We start from the raw sequence: 16,576 nt of genomic DNA on the forward strand, positions 1-16,576 counted from the left end.
GTTGCTGCCAATGTAAAATTTACTCTGAAAATTCTAAAAGTTTATAAAGAAGGTAAATTTGAATCCAAGCACCTCATTTGGACCAAAGAGAGTTAAGTAAAGCTTTAATGCGAAAGTCAGGTTTTGCCATCAGTGCTCAAATTATCTAAACCATTGTAGTTGATCTCAGTTAACTCCCTACATCAGATCCAATTATCAGCAAGGGAAATATGTCTTTTGGCCAAACAACCCATTAGGCAAAGGTTGTTCGTAAAGTTCTGGAGACAAAAAAAATCGACTTTGAAGTATGCAGATTATGCGACTGCATGACTCAAGCAATTGGTTAACTAAAAAAAATTGTCCAGATCTAACAGCATTAAGTTGTAAATTCAATGTCTATAGTCATATGTATGGTACTGAGGTTTACGTGAGTAAGAGGATGGATTCAGTAACATTATGTATTATTATAAAAAGAGAATGCACATTAATTTCACACACATATACAATACTTTATTTTTTGCAGTCAGTAAATTTTACATACCTATCGACAGAGAGAGAGAAAGGCTCTTCTTTTTTGTTGAGAATTAACATGTACCAAAACTGTCAGTTCTCTTTCACACATTTCTCTGAGATTCATTATACAGGGTGTCCACTTAAACATCTATTCAGGGGCAAAAGAGATATTTCCAGCAGTAGTTGGATTCGATTTTAGACTGCAGCAGACACATACACTGGCTATTGTGATACCATGACATGTACCCATTATGTTGCATGTTGTGCTAGTTGAAGATAGCAGAATATGCCACACAGCGATTTGAGTGGTGCAATATGATGATAAATTTATAACATGATAAACTGCAATAGCTCCAGCACATTATAAGGCTGATGAGGCAATTTTCTCTGAATGGAGGATATAACCAACACACCAACCACTGCCATAAATCAATTTGCAACACTGGGTAAAGCATGCTCCACAATGCACATGACACTAAGTGAGTCTCACCTAAATATCTGGTGTGGAATTTCGGGTGAGAGCTGCTGTTCATATATTCATTGACAGTACCCTGAATAGTGACTGATAACTAAATATACTAAATGTGATGGTGTACAAATTACATGATGACCTGACATTGCTGCAACTACAGCAGGTTTGGCACCAATATAACGGTATGTCACCTTATTCCAAGGTAAGCATATATCAATAGTTTTCAGAGTGGTTTGGCAACCATTAGATAGAACAATTTGGCCTTGTTCAATGGCCACCATGTTCTCTACACTTGACTCCTCTAGATTTTTTCCTGTAGGACTTTATCTAAAAGCATTTGTGTATGATGTGTATCCAGATATATAGTACAGTCGACCCCCCTATAACACGGTAGATACGTTCCATTCTTTATGAATCAATTTTGTACGAGTCCTTGCCAATCACAGCCCGACACGTGTGAAGTTTACGGACTACAGCTGTTTGAAAGGTTTTCTTCCATAAAATTAATCGATTCTAGACTAATTTGACTCAATATTTCCAAAATATGTATAATTTTTTGGGAATAATCTGTATAAACTATGCTATAAACAAAAAATTGTAGGATTACTTACCGAGTGTGCACCGTTCAACGTCGCCATTGCTCAAGCTTGTTTTCGTCGCAGAGCAGTGCACCAAACGGTGGGCGATTTCTGATAAGTTATTTTTCTGCGAAAACTTCGTTGAACTTTGGAGACATCATTAATATAAATAATTTTTATGGCCGTTGAATAAATGTTTCTTTCACAAGAAATGTATAAAATTACAGTACTGTATTAGACTTACGGTACCTAATTTACATACTGTACAGACGATAGTAAACTCAACTTACTCGCCTAAACTCTCCGTAGCATGGCGCTGGACGACGGAAAGTATATATATAATTATAATAAAGTTACAATAAATTAAGTTAATATATAATTATATGTACAGTACCTAATTTATATATAATACTGTACATACGATAGTAAAATCAATTTATCCGCCTAAATTCTCCGTAGCGTGGCGCTGGACAGCAGAAAGTAGTTTGGCTGCCTGATGACGTTTTACCTTATTATAGGAGTTTTTTACCAGGTTTGTACAGATACCGTCGCAATTTTTTCGCCGTCTTATAGGAATCATAATTATAGGAACCCATGTTATAGGGGGATCTACTGTACATGTCTCTCCAGTTTGCCAAAGACAGGTCTGTAAAATGGACCACCAGGAATGCCATCTGTAACACAATGCTCAACTTTCTGTCTTTTTAAAATGCAATGTTATCAATAGATATGTGCTAAGGTTCCTCTTTTCAAAGCTGTTTTCCAATAAGTCCAGTTGTGGTTCCAGCAACAAAGATATGTCTATCGAAGGCAGTCATTTTGAAATGTTTTGTATCAATTTCTGCAATGTTATCTTTTACAATCAGAGATTATTTGTGTGTTATGCTAAAAATGTCCTAAATTGATTTCCTTCAGTTATTTTAGCACTGGAATAAGCACGCATCATATGCATACACTTGTGCAATGCTGGAAGGATTATTTTGCCCCTGCATAGATATTTAAGTGGCCATTTTATATAAAAAGAGGGAAAGTACTGGAAATTTGTCAACTTTCAAGTTTAAGTAGATGTATCTAATAATATCAACTAAAACATGTACTGATGAACTATCCATAAAATAGAAGAAAACTAAAGGTGAAACATATATGTGTGGTGCATAAAGGATTTTACACAATTTTAAAGATGCTCTAATTAGTTTAGATGATGGAAAAACTGAGTTTGTAATTAGTATTTAAAATTGACAGATAACCTACATCTACTTTCAAGTTTATTTTAAAACAGAAAATTCATAGAAAACCACAGGCTATTCATAGAAATTATGAAAATCAGTACATTCTCCTCAAAACAAAATGAGAAAACTAAAAAAAACAGGTTAATAAGGTGTTAAATGTTTAAGTGTTAAAAAAAAAAAGATTTGAAAATATTGTAATAATACATTAATAAGCAGCTTTAAAGGTTAAATATGATGATAAAATATTAGCAGTCTATAATATATTGAATATCATATTAGCTAATTTATTGACTAAAAATATTTTATGGCATTAGATACACAGTGGTTTACTGATATAAAAAGTGTTTTATCTTTTTACCTTTGTCGTCTTTCCTCCAGGCTCAATCCTTTATTTGCACCTTTTTGATCTGATGATTTCTTTTTTGTGGCTTCCATTTGTTTTTTCAAATTCTTCTGCCTTGCTAATTCACGCTGGTTGCCGCCTTTTTAAATAATATATAATTTGAGTACCAAATTATTATAAATATATAAAAATATATATTCTGTTTTTAAAACTATTACGTATATTTGTATTCACCATAATCTTAAAGTAATTTTGTCTTAAAAATCTCAGTTTTTTCTTAACGTTTCAGTTAACTCATTTGTTTCACTAGCACTATACTATATGATGGCCTTTAAAAAAGGCTAAAAAATGTTTGTTTTGATGAGTAAACTGATGTTTTTGCTGATTTGAAAAAGGTTATAGTATTATTATAACAGTGTTTTTAATCAGAACAGAAGAAAATGATAGTTAAGCATCACTATGCTGTTTCAGCATTGAAATTAAAGATGAAAAGTTTCATAAGATAATGAAATATATTATCAATGTATGTGAGAATTTAACAATTATAACTCAAAAGGTAATTTTAGAGTTTAATTTTTTTTTTTTTAATAATTTCTAATATAATGAATGGAAATCCAATTAATGCATTTTATTTTTGGCATTAAACATTTATTTAAAACTTAATTTGATTGAGTACATACAACTAAACAGTTTTTAATAAGAAACTGTTGCTCATTAAAATTTTTTCCATACTTTATATTATTTATTAAATCTACAAAAACTTTAAATTTTCTGTAAGTACCATTTGTAATAANTAAGTTTTTAATTTTATGAATTTGTATATTCTTTATAATTATTGTAAATTTTAAAAGTGTCTTATATCATCTTTCAGGCATTTAATACTATTTGAGAATAAATAAATAAATGTTTGAGAATTCTTTTGTAAGAATTGTCAATCTGATTTTCAAGATATGAAATTTTGCTTGCATATAAACAGTTAAAACTGTAATTGAGTCATACATTTTACTAAACCTGACTGACAAATGAACAAAGTTTATATTGTAAAAGTTAGGGAAATAACATCATTGTATGAATTCTCTGTTCATTACTTTTAATAAAAAAAAAATTTAACTAATAGAACAAAAACTTTTAACAACCAAAATTAGAATTCCTTATCAACATTGATATATCAAGTGTTTTTCACATTATTTTAAAACAACAGATCACTTCTATTAAGGTGACCAACTATTTTACAATGAAAAAGAGGATACAAATAAATTGAAGGAAAAAATATTGTAATAAAATAAACATTTTATTCATTGCAACAATAATACACTATAATAATATCTACTGCATGTGTATGTACTGTGTAATATTTCAGCAAGAAGTAAACAAAACCGCTTCCATGCAGCATGCTCTTTCAAAGTCTTTTGTGCGGAGCAGCACATGCGTCTCATAATCACATCTTGCCGCACTGTACCAAGCCTTGATGAATCATCACGTGAAATACAAACACATCACATACAACAGATCAGCTTGGCATCGATCGAATATGGAGATTTACAGATTAGTCTTCAAATATCGAAAAGGAGGACATGATTAGTCTTCAAATATCGAAAAGGAGGAAAAGAGGACACCTTTTGAGAGAAGACAGAACTTAAAAAAAGGAGGACGATTGGTCACCTTACTTCTAAAATCATTATTCATACCATAATTTTTATTAGTAAGAATAATGCAAGTGTTTTGCAACAGTTTCTTTTCTTCAACAGAATTGTAAAACAAAATTTCTATATTCTAAATATTTGTAACAAAAATTAGAATAAAATATTTAAAACCAGAAAAAATTTATATGTAAGAATCAAATTATTTTGGAAATATCTGAGAAGTGAATTAATGTTTTGAGCTAAGTCTAATATATAACAACCTTTAAATCATGTTCAAAAATGAAAATCCATTTTTTTTCCCTTCTGAAACCAATTTTTTAATGGCATCCAGTTTGAAGACATCCATCCGTTTTCAAGAAATTTATTTATTAAAAAAACATCCTTGTTATCAAATAAGATTTTCTGTGATCAAAAGTAATAGAAAATGCTGAGAATAAATGAAATACTTGAAAGAATAAATATGTTATTACAGCATTCAATACTATTAGAAGCAAAATAAAACAAAGAAAGCATATAAAAAAGGAAGGAGTTTGTATTAAATGCTCCCTGTCTTTCCAAAATATTCTTATAGGGCCTAGTTAAATGAAGTAATCAAAGAATCTTAATAATATCTAATAGTAGAAATGAACAAAACAGTTTATTACAAACTATTGATATGGATTACAACTCTCTTTATCAATAAACAAATATATAATTGAAGTGGATTTGTAAATAAAACCTAAGTAGAAACATTTTTTATACAATATCATAACAATATCATTTGATTTACTTCACTCTTTTCTATTTGATTTTGAATCACTCAATCAAACATATAAACATACATATAACAATACTAACATATTTGAAGATGAGACAAACCATCTCAAAACCTTTCATTTCAATCAAAAACTTCTTTAATTGTTGGCATTCTTAATATTTATTTGTTCTTTTAGTTAATAAACAATTATATCTAACATTATAAAACTAATATAAATCCAATTATTACTTGATATTTGACTATTACAGAAATTTCAAAATTAACTGGAAAGAAGTAAAACCCAAGAAATGCTTTTACAGATTATCTCTTAGAATAAAATCTGTGATTCAGGATTTTATGTACAAGCATTTATTACAATCATTACTAAATACTCTAATATATAAAATTATTTACATTTAGTTAATATTTCACTTGCTAAATAATCAAAAACATATTTTCATAAAAATATTAAATCACACTTAGATCCGCATCTCTGAAATTAACAGTAATTAAAAATCATTATATTTTATATTAAATAAACAACATTAACATTTTAAATGTATGAATAAAAGAAAATGTGCAACAAGTATTGATCAACTTCAAAGTAATTAATTGATAGTTTAATATTTTCTTCCTATTTAACTTTTTCCCTACATACAGGTATACCTTGAGTTACATCGTTCTCGATTATAAGTTGTTTGTCAAAAAAATATATGGAAAAATAAAAATCAAGTTTAAGTCATCTTATTCAACTTTACATCTGTCCGCCACAAATATTGAAATCTTAATACCACTAGAAAAGTGTTAAAAGCACATAAAATCATATTAAAATACATACATTTACAGTAAATGTTTATATAATAATCATAAATTGTAGAGAATGAAATATGAAAACATCTGTGACTCTGTTGTCATCTTATTTAGCGGTCTTTAAGAGCTCAATATTGGCATTTTCCATGGTAGTTCCAATATCTACTGTTTGGCATTGTTGTTGGCACCACTTGTTATTGGTAAATTTAACATAAATTAGTTTATTTTTTACTATTGCAAAATAATTTTAATAGGATAAAATACTGTATATTCTATCGAGTAATATTTTAATTCAGTTGATAAAACATTATAAATAATACTATTATTGGACATCTCAGAACAACCTTTGTCAGAAATTCAATTTTGACAACACGGTTTGAAAGATATCTTGATTATTTGTCAAGATACCGAGTACCGAATCTGAATTTTTTAAAAGAAAAAAGTATCCGTGTATAAAACATTATTTTGAGATTACATTAAAACTGGTGTATATAACAAACTCTTGCCGTAAATAATTTTGCACTATTCTCTGATATAAACAAGCAGTCTGCACTATTGTTAGGTAGCCGTTCACATGTGTAAATGAAGATGCAAGCAAAGAGACATCAAAGTTATTAAGTGGACCCCCGATATAACGCGCATGTCGGGCAGGAAACAACACTGTGTTATAAGGTGAACCATGTTATACCGAGTGACACAATAAACGTGTTTGAGCTTATCGCGTCGCGAACATTGCCCGCGCGGTATAGCGAGCAGCGCTATAACGAAGGTCCGCTGTATTTTCGCTTTACAGTGACAACAAATTGATAAATTTTTAATATTTATCTATTTCTCTGTACATTTAATATTTTGTGGTAATATTTTCTCAGCATTCAGATTAAATAAACATACATCATTAAACTATTTTAATAACTAACAAATATGTAAACATTAAATGTTGAAGGGATGATTTTAAAGAAGAGAACAATCATAATGAATATTTCTAAAATCATAATTGCTAGAAGGAATAAAATACATTTTTTTTTATAATGAAATTATTTTAACTTTCAATGAATGAGTGAAATTGAAACGTGGACACGTTTTATTGTTAAAATAGGTCAATTCTAAATTGTATCTAATATCATCAGTTTCATAAAATTAAATCAATATCAACGAATAAATTAATTTACACGTTATTTGTGTACAGTATAGACTATGTTTGGGTCGATGACGTTAACGAAAGTCGATACGACCGAGTATAAAGTATAAAAATTCAAAACACGATCAAAATGCTTATAAATTAGCGGGAGAATACATGCACGAAACTTACGTGTCATATCGGAACCCTAGGATAATTCAAAACAATATCAAAGAGAACCAATAATGAACACAATGCGACTCCAACGATACGAAAAACCTCGAGCACTGTCTAGAAATAATTCAACATTCAACACTTTGGTTGACAGATTGACACACAACAAGAATTGACCCAACACTAGCCTAAAAAACTATATTCGTTTTACTTTAAAATATATTAGATAATAATACAATATCGTATTGTTATAAGTATTTCGATATTCAAATAATTATCTACGATAACACAGCAAAACTATTTTCTTTTTTTTTTTTTTCTTTCGCAGTTATAATACTTTAACATAATGTTTTATGTTTAAAACTTTTGTTAAATTAGTCAAATTTCATTAAATTTGTTGTATAAAAGTGTTAAAATTATCTAAAATTGCATTAAGCACAAAACATCCAGACTAGAAGGGGATTATTAAGTTAAAACGGAATTCACTAATGTATCTTTTAATAACAATTGCACCGGTGTTTATAACAATGGATCAAAGACTAGCCCGAAATAAATCAATTGGCATTCGCGTAGTTAAAATAAATGTTAAGTTAATTAGTTAAATTCTGATTCTGACCCCCTAATCTTCGATTGAGAATATCAGCATATTTTTTTTTTTTTTGTTTTTAAGTAATATATGAATGATTCCGTAATGTGATTCGATAGCATTGGAATTTGAAAGCGCTGATTTTTAAAATCCAGACTTTCAAAATAAACCCACAATAAACTAAATCATTATCTTTTTATTTAATTCTTTCTTCCACGTGAGCACTAAGATGACTTTTTTCATTCTAATATGGGTTCGATCAGGCTTACAATAAGGCAACTAGATAATAAAAGTTACGAGACAAGACACGTCCATGCGAAATTTAACCAAATAACGCTCAAGTATACTAATAGTAATACACACTATTTTGACAGTTATTATTTTATTCCTCTTATAGTGGAAACCAAGGTCTATAAATATAAGGTCAGGACACCAACGTTCCCTATGGAGCCGCCATTTTGGATCCGCAGTTCCAAGGGTACTATATAGATTTCATGCTATTTACGTGCTGTAAACTGTACGTTCCTTCGAGTTCGAACCACAGAATTTCTTTTATAATTTTATACAGAGAATTTTTTCATTTACAAGTTACTCTTGACACATAATTAAAGGCTGAGTAGGTTACATGAACTGCAAACAGCAGTTTAGTTTAAACATTTTTATAAATTAAAATTAGATCAAGAGAAAAGAAAACCATTCTCACAAAAATTATATAAGGTAAATCTTCAAAAATGTTTGCAAGAGATAATAATTTCCTTCATTTAGGAACTTTCTTATGCATATAAACTAAACTTTTTTATTTTTATAGAGAACTAGCTGCAAGTACCCGCTTCGCTGGGTTTTTATTTGTTCGTACATTTATATGTAATATAGTTTTTTTATATATAAAAGACTGTTTCTCTTCTTCTACATAATCTTTCTCTGATTCAATGTATTTCCGTATAATTTTCAAGTTGCTCTTCTGTCTGATTATTTCTGTTTCTCGTAGCAATGTTAGATGTACTTTCTTCCGTGGTTTCATTTCTCTGAGCCATCTTTTGCCTTTGAGATATGATTCGAGACCGCAAAAATTCTTTCTTACGTTTCGGCGTTGTTTTTTATATTTTTACTTTTCACATTTCACTATTCACTTTTCACTTTCTACTTTTTTCTGTTATTCGTACACTTTTATTTATGAAAAATCAACTGAAGCATGTTCCTCACACGTCTCCAAAAGCCATCCCTACTACTCATACATAACGGTCTTCGACTATTCCAAAACATTTTTGACTATTAGAAAACATTTAAGATTAAGATTAAGATTACATTATAGCCAATCTTACCCGTTTTCACAGAATGCAAGAATTAAGTTCCCCATTTCCCCACTAATTAGAGAATTTTTACATGAGTCTAAAAATATGTTCGATTTCCTACAAAAACGCGAAAAACCGCATCTGCGCCTGTAAATCTTGCATGCCGCTTTATCTTAACACTTCCTTTGTTACTCAACACTTTCATTGTTAACATTTCCATTCTTAACACTACCATTGTTAAACAAAATAACAAAAACATTAAAATAGAGATTTATTAAACAGAATGAATATTATAATATGTTGTTTGTGAACTGAAACACACTTTAAAATTCAAAATAAAATATAGTAATTGAAATTAAAACTTTCAGTCATTTAAATTAATATTTCTTAATAATTGAGAGTAATGTAACAGCACAAATTGCATATTCTAATGAACAATTGTTGTTTAATTGTTTATTTTAAAATAAACAATAAATAAAATTAAAGTTGATATTTCTATTTGTTGGTATCTATTGTTTAATAAATTTTTATAAATATACTTATTTAATCTATATATATATATATATAAATGGACGTGTTTGTCCCTATATTTCATTCTGCAGCCAAAACTACACATCGCACATGAATGGTGTTTGTGTGTGGTAGTAGCCCCAAGTCTCCCATTGTGCACTATGGTGGTCGCGTCTCGATAGCTATAAGGGTGTGGGAGATATGGGGGTTGAAAGTAGTTGACTTCGAAAATGTGTAACAATGGGAGTGTTAACAATGAGAGTGTTAACAAGTTACATAATGTTGTTGTACAACCTGTCAGAAAACTAAAACTTTACCACAAACAGTCTATAAACTACTGTAGTAACATGTTTTAATGTAATTTAAACAGGGTTAATTAAAACCACTTTAATAATGCATACTGCAAACATTTTATAATAAGTGTTAAATATTAAAGCAGTTCAGGGGCGTGCCGTGACATTTGATGATAGGGAAGCTGTGTTTCTATAAGAAGCCGACATCCAGGGGCAATCAGTTAATTCTTTCTTTAAATGTATTTTTAATAGATTATTTATCTGACGTACTTAATAAACAAGTTCATTATAATTACCTCTGTTATTAGATCCAATATATTCCATATGCCCTCTAAATGCCAATTCTTGCTTTGATAAAAACATATAACATCTATTTATTTAAATACTAGCTTAGCCGTCGCGCATTGCTGCGATCTCAGAAGAAAGGAAATTCAAGCAAACTCGTTATGATAAAATTAAATTTACATTTCATCATTTTTATCGAAACTTATTATTATTATTATTCATTTTCATCGGGAAAACATTTCAAAGTGTCGTTTCAATTTTATTTATTTATTGGAGTGCTTGTGGATACACGATATTTTTTTGTTTTTCCGTCTGGTGCGTACACGAATAAATCGGAAGATTTTCCGACGCGTGAGCCGGCCACATACAATTGTCCATGCGAGAAGCGCGGATTCTCCAAATTTAGCCCATACACTCGCTGCGATTGTCAGAAGTGCGATATTCCCCATTTATATATATATATATTTTAATCCTTTATAATTTTAATTATTTAATTGCTCCTTCCTCTCTTCCTTGGCATGTTGTGAAATTTCTCATAGTCGGATAATAAACCGTCTTATTGTAATTTGTCTTTTTAAATTATTTTGAGTCGATATTAAAATTTGGAAAAGGGGGATACCTAGATCGGTAAAATACGCGAATTTCTTCCTACAACTTCGGTTGTTGTTCGGGGTACAGTTAAGGTTTTAACGAAGTTCGAGCGAATACATAATTAGCAAAAATAAGTTGAAATAAAGTGATTAAACAAAAATTATTACAAATATCGTAAATAACAGTTCATATATAGAGATATTTTTTGAAGGGGAGAAATGGTCTTCACAATTTGAAATGGATCGGACACACAGTGCTCGAATGCTCGTGTAAACGCGCGCCATCTATCGTAGGATAAATGCCGGAAACCTTCGCGGGAGGGAGTGTATTAAAAAAACTTCCCAAAGTTTTATGGCAATCGGATAAACGGTGTGGTAATGCATGAAAGACNAATAAAGAATAGAGAACAATACAGTACTTTGAGTATCAATACTATATGAAATTTTTATTTATAAATGTTTTTTCTATCATTACTTTAAACAGTGCCAAAAGTTGCATTAATGGTAAATCAATTATCTTATGTTGGTGAAGTTCTCTTTTAAATTGGAATGTGAGTAAAATGTTTATTATCTTGATACATATTTTTTGTACAAAGATATTCCAATTGTTTTGCACATGATTTAATCTGTACTATTGAAGGGCCAATTACTTTGATTCTATTAACTTCTAAGATTTGTCTAGTTTCATGCTAAAAAATAGTATGGTTTGCAGACTAGTTCTGGTCTGAGCTTTCAGCTACTAGTTTTCAGTTTCCACAAAAGAAAACACCGTATTAAATGACACTAATTTTCCAAAGCATAACTTATAATGGTAATTGTCATACTGCTACAATATATATACACATTTTAATAAGTAGGTAGTAATGTGAGTACCTCAATTTAAATTTAGTAAATAATATGGCAGAAATATGTACTGATTTGACACATTTAGAAAAATAACCTGTTGGTTATATCAACTAATTGAGAAATATTAGTTGGACATGGAGTTATGACAAGATATATTTTCATACTTTATCAGTTAGTATCCTTAGATATGATAGAAGTTCAATTTTACATAGAAATCTTTCAATGAAAAGTTTTATTTATTTTCAGCTCTAAAAAAATTTCTTTTATAACATGCAGTGTATAATATCTTTGCAGTGTGTTAATTCTAAATTTTTATTTATAAATGTTTTTTTCTACTGTTATGCAATTATACTCTTGGGTTCATTTTAATGTTCTGTTGTTGATAATTTTGGAAGTATTTTGAGTGTATATATATATCAGTTAGTAGTTGGTAACATCTTTTATGATATTTTGTTTACAAGAATTATTATTGATTTTATTTTAATTGTATTCTTGAAATAATTTTGCTTCTGTCAGTTTGTCAGTATAACAGTTAAGCTAGATATTTAGTGCAGAAACAGACAATGGAAAGTGATGACAAACAAAAAATGTCATAATTTTTCTACCGGAGTTGATAAAATATGCAATAGAATATGGAAGTTGAAAAATTTTAACTTTTTCTGTGTCAAGCAAAAACAAACATTTCAGTCAGTGAGAATCTAGAACAAGAGGAGAATGGTTATGATGTGCTAATTGATCCAGAATGAGATAGTTGTGCGATTTGGATAATTGCCTACTTTATTATTAGAAAGAAGCAAGGTATAAAATAAAGTAGAAGCATAATACTATCTTAAGTAGATATTTACTGTAGAAAAGATTCAAGTGCAATTCTGAAACCAAACTTTTGGACAACTTTTTGTATGGCTATTAAATATTTTTCAGAATTAAAAATTCGTGTTTTTCCTTGATCATAAATTTAAATGACAAGCGAAGCTGATATAAAGCCAAATTTTTCACAAACACTAGTTTCATTATCTACAACTAATTCATAGTCCTTGACAGAATTTTTATGTATAATACTGTTAATACAGAACAGAAATAGACTTGTTTTGATTTTTTGTTTCTATCAACATTTTCCATTATCTATTTCTGCATCTAAGTATTTGGCTTTGCACTGGTATATTTCTTTTAAAAAACTGTTGTTTCTCTGATTTGCTTCTTATATTTTTTCCTTTCTTAGATCTGGTTAGCTTTAGTCATTTATTTATACCTTTAGTATGGATTATTTACAACACAATCACTTTTTAAATACAAGTAATAATGTTATAAATTATTCTATATTATTCTTAGTTTAATTGCTTTTTTTTCCTTGAAATGATATTTTGAATTTTTATATGCAAATTACATTTTTTCTTCTAAATTTTAACTATGGTGCTGTTCATTAAATTTCTTAGCAGACTATATATTACATTCTTAGAAAAATTATATAAATATCTTTGTAATTTTCAAAGTGGTTTTCATTATATTGCTTTACTGCATACAAACTTACTTGATTGTCATAGTAGCCTGATCAATGTCATGTGTAATTGTTTGTTATAAAAACAAATATTACATAGATCTATAATTTCTCAATGTTTTGTAGCAATTTAATTTTTATTTACTTATTGAAGGTAAAAATTAAAGTAGATATTTTAATTATTAAAAAAATCTTTATCGGATTTATCAAATCTTTTTATTATAAATGAGATTAAAATATAACAAAGCAATGTTTTAGCTTGCAAAAGATTACTCATATTCTATTTCAACAATATTGTAATTTAATACTTTCGTATAACAAGAAAAGAAATTAAATTGTTTGTTTGCCTTATTTACAAGTTATTTGTTTAGGTAATATTTCTATATAAAGTTATACTTTCAAATAAATTTGTTACATTAAAATGACAAAATATATTATTTTCTGTAAGTAAAAATTTAACATGTTATTCTACTAATTATATTTAAACCATTGAAAATATCTTTAATAACAGAATTTAAAAAAAAAAACAATGAACATTTCAGAATCTATTAAATGATTTTATGAAATAAACTTTGTGTTCTGTAGGATTAAACTGAAAACATTTGAACTAACTTCAGTAATTATTTTCTCTAATATGGCAGGTTTAAATAATTTTGAATTAAAGAAACTATTATATATTTCAACTATATAATTTTATTCAAGAAGAATTATTATACATATACATGCACCTATTAGATTTTTGTATATATTATTTGTATCTGATTGTGTGTGTTGCATTGTAATGCCTTGTTTAATAATCAAAATTCTATAAGTTAATATGATGATTAAATAGTTGAATACTGAGTTAAATAGATGAAAATATTAATATCATTATAAGTTAAGAGGTATCATTAAATACAAGATTAGTTGAGCTGTTGATTATATCTCTCAATTTATCTATTAATCAGTCAAATTTTATTAGTTTTTCTTTATTGGGCTGCAATTTGAAAAAATTATAGACCTATAAATTCTCATCTGTCAGTATTTTCTTAATCCTGAGAAAGGAGTTAGATAGATGAAATCCGAGATCAGATATGGAAACCTTACAGGTCAAATTAATTATATATGAACTTCTGATGCAAACCAGAAATCATGTTACTTATTTCAATTCAAAATTCTTCTCCTGGAAGTGGTTAATAGATGACTAGCACAACTCAATTGTTAAAGGAGAAGTATGATGTACAGGGGCAAGACACTATAATACTAATTTAAGGTGGAGAGCATATATTATAAATTAAATTAATTAAAAATTGCAGCCCTGCAGTTTTTGTGACAATATCGCAATAAATAATTTCTTGTTAAAAATTTACATTTTAGTGATATACTAAACAAGCTTCATCATTGTATATTTAACTTCACTGATAAGGTTGTTAATTCTTTTTTATTGATACATATGTAATTAGAATACTACTATGATAAATGCAAATTTCAATATTTAAACAGTTGACTCTTAATATTTATTTTTCATATTTTGGAAATTTTAGAAATTTGACAACTTATACTCCATAACCTTTAAAGACAAAGTAGATGATTATTACTATTATTATGAAATATTTGTCTTTGTTTTGCTTATAATTTCTTTTTCAGTGTTATTCTTCTTGATGATGATGATAACTTAGGGAATGTCCATAAATCATGGAATGACTACAAATGACCCAATATTTTGCAAATTTTAATCTCATCCTGGTGACTATTTGTGGCCATACAAGTTACCTCCATCACTAAGGAAGCTAGATGCCTAAATACTTTTATTTTCTTAATTTAAACATTAAGTGGGATGTGCAAACACCAGGGGAGTTGCAAAAAAGCAAAAGCTTTTTGCAACTTCTCTGAAGAAACTTAAAAACAATAAATTAAACAAAGATCAGTTACATATAACAATTTGAACATTTTAAAGTTTAGTGTTTAAGAATTATTTTTCTTACAAATGTTTTTTTTTTTTTTTCCCTCTCTCTCAATGTTGATAGTTTATGTTAATGTTTAAATGTTTTTAGAATTTACATTTTACTCTTATAATTAATTATTTACATCACATTACATGAAACCATGAATATGTATTTTTGTTATTTTGTAACTAAATTATACACCATTCCATATTAATTTTTTATAATAATGATCTAAATTAAATAATTATAATTGTGCAACAACTTGCACTGCTGTTCCATCACTGGTTCTCATTAATTTAACAATAAACTGGCAGATTTCGGAATTGTTTCTTTTGATAGTTTTTCTGATATGATCTACCAGGCATATATACAGCATGCAATGATGCTATGTATATGACATATTTTCAACAGATAAAACATGTTCTGAGTTGAAATGTATTTTTAAGAGGCTATACTACATGACCAGACCCAGACTCCCTCCTATTATAGTGGTTTATGGTGTCCATTGACTTAGCCCAAGTTGAAGTGGATAGGAAATATGTGGTTTGTGAACATTTTCATACAGATGAAGATCAAGAATTGTTTTCATGACAAAAATTAATATGAAGTAAAAAGAGACATTAACAACAATATTTTGAAATAAAAATTCAAAATAATCAAAAAATATCTTGAGAATTTTTTAAATTATAGGAAATGTAAATGAATTAATTTTTAAGGGTCCAAGATCATTTAAACGTCATTTCATTTTAGTTACCTGAGTGGAAACTAAATCAAATTTTATAAATTTAATTCAAAATAGTTCAGATCAATAAGCCAAATCTTTTAACACGTATTGGTCATTAAATAAATCAAATTATCTATTCTCTTTTAATCATTTTTGTACTATTTGAACAGAAATTGCTAGTGACAAAGCTTGATATAAGTTTTTCCAAAATATTTCTGATTTATGATACAAGGTAAAATTAAATATAACTAAGGGTACAAACTTTATAAAGCTTAAATAAAAGATAAGGTACTGTACTTCCCTGTCTGTTGTGTTACATTATTTTCATATCATTTGAAAAAACATCATCGAGATACATTTGATAGCCAGATGGCCAAACAGTTAATATATCCACCTACCACTCTGGAGACATGGGAATGAACCCAGATGGGTAAAA

The sequence above is a fragment of the Centruroides sculpturatus genome, unplaced genomic scaffold (assembly GCF_000671375.1).
Source record: "Centruroides sculpturatus isolate CEXI.00-Female unplaced genomic scaffold, Cexi_2.0 scaffold519, whole genome shotgun sequence".
Lineage (NCBI taxonomy): Eukaryota > Metazoa > Arthropoda > Arachnida > Scorpiones > Buthidae > Centruroides > Centruroides sculpturatus.